At 35.9% G+C, this 1,701-nt stretch overlaps 1 non-coding gene across 1 annotated transcript; it reads left to right on the top strand.

Annotated features, from left to right (window-relative positions):
* The first annotated feature begins 279 nt into the window (after window positions 1-279).
* LOC149793859 (signal recognition particle RNA) lies at window positions 280-577 on the top strand. The gene has a single exon (XR_016423082.1).
* Window positions 578-1,701: the final 1,124 nt, after the last annotated feature.

Raw genomic sequence — 1,701 nt, 5'->3', positions numbered from 1 at the left:
GACAAGAGTAGCAAATCTGAGAACAGATAGTGGTTTTTGTTTGACGACAAGTTGCCTCCCTTAATGGAACATTATGAGTGCGCTCCCTTCGTCAACGAGTGACGCGTACTTCCGCCTTGTCAAATAAGACAGTATAATTTTCCAGGACATTTCGATATTTGTTGTACATTTTGAGAGTTTCTTCTAAAGCTTGAATTTTGTATCAGTTTCATAAAAGTGTATCATCCAGATTCCACTACATTTTAGAGTTATATATGCTAAGGTTGCAAATTGTTTTCGGCTGGGAGTTGTGGCGTGCTCCTGTAATCCAGCTACTTGGAGGCCGGGGTCGTCGGACGGTTTGAGGGCGGGGGCTCTGCTCCTCGGTGCTCTATGTCGATCGGGTGTCCGCGCTAAGCTCGGCATCAATATGGGTCCCTCGGGGGAGCCTAGGGGGTCCAGGTTGTCTAAGGAGGGACGTACTGGCCCAGGGTGGAAACACAGCAGGCAAAAGTCCCCGTGTCGAGCAGTAGTGGGATCGCGCCTGTGAATAGGCATCGTTGGGTAGCCCGTCCAATATAGTCGGACACGATTCTTTTTCATTTTATTTATTTTGCTATAAAATTATTCATTTTCTTTCCATCTATAGCCATTGAGGTAATTTCTTTTACTTTCTTTTACATACTCGTTCTGATTATAACCCAGTTAATGATATTGTCTTTTATTTTTAGAATTAACTGTACGTAAAGATACATTATAATCATACATAATTTTTATTTTCACGATTCTTTTCTCTTCTAAACTATTCGGTTTTTCTCTAAAACTTTGTAACCGCTAGTCACATCTTAAAGAGTCGGTATGTGTTCTACCAATAATAATAATAATAATAATAATTGTCATTATCATTATTATTATTGATCATTATTCCATTGAATAGTTGGTATTATGAAATTAATTTCCAAATGAAATATATGATGTAATTAATTAATAAATTTTAACAGGAAAACATTTGTGAATCTTTCAGAGTACAATATTTCATGATGAATATCAAAATTACAGTCTGCATATGCTCTTAAAAGTTTTAATGTTTTTAATATTTTTCTTATTCTTTTTAAAATTTGATTCTATGTATAATTTGTACCCTCGCAGGTCAAGGAAATAGAGACTCTAGTTATGAAAATCATTATGAAGATAATGAAATGATACTGGCGATTGCCATTTCTGAAATACGTACGTATGTTCTTTCTTATAAGATGAGTCTAAGTGCAAGTAACAGATCCTGATGTTCCATCATATAATGCGCTGGCAGATCAATATCTATGTTGTTTGTTCTATTGATCACTCCTGACAAACTGCATGGAACCAGATCTGAGGGCGCATTATGCATACATTCTACAGAAACTGATTTGGTGAAATTCAGTAACAGCTGGGACATTCATGAAGGTATTATTGATGAATTATTTTTGTTATGAAACACTGCAAGCTTTACTGTGCAGAACATAATGTATTATTATGTCAGCTATATGAGGGAATATATTCAGTTTTGGCGGATATCTTTGAGGGAGTAATGCACTTGACAAAAATAAGAGAAAACCTATTTTAAAAGTTATTCCCTTTATTTGGACAAGTATATATATATATTGAATGTATTACACGACAACCCCGCCCCCTTTCTCTCTCTCATCATTTCTCTCCAATGGAAATTTGCCTTTCTAGGATGTT

This window comes from Sinohyriopsis cumingii, chromosome 8, assembly GCF_028554795.1.
Source record: "Sinohyriopsis cumingii isolate HCF-2022 chromosome 8, ASM2855479v2, whole genome shotgun sequence".
In the NCBI taxonomy this organism is placed as follows: Eukaryota; Metazoa; Mollusca; class Bivalvia; order Unionida; family Unionidae; genus Sinohyriopsis; species Sinohyriopsis cumingii.
Note: the sequence above shows the minus strand (reverse complement) of the source record. Positions and strands in the feature narration are given on the sequence as shown.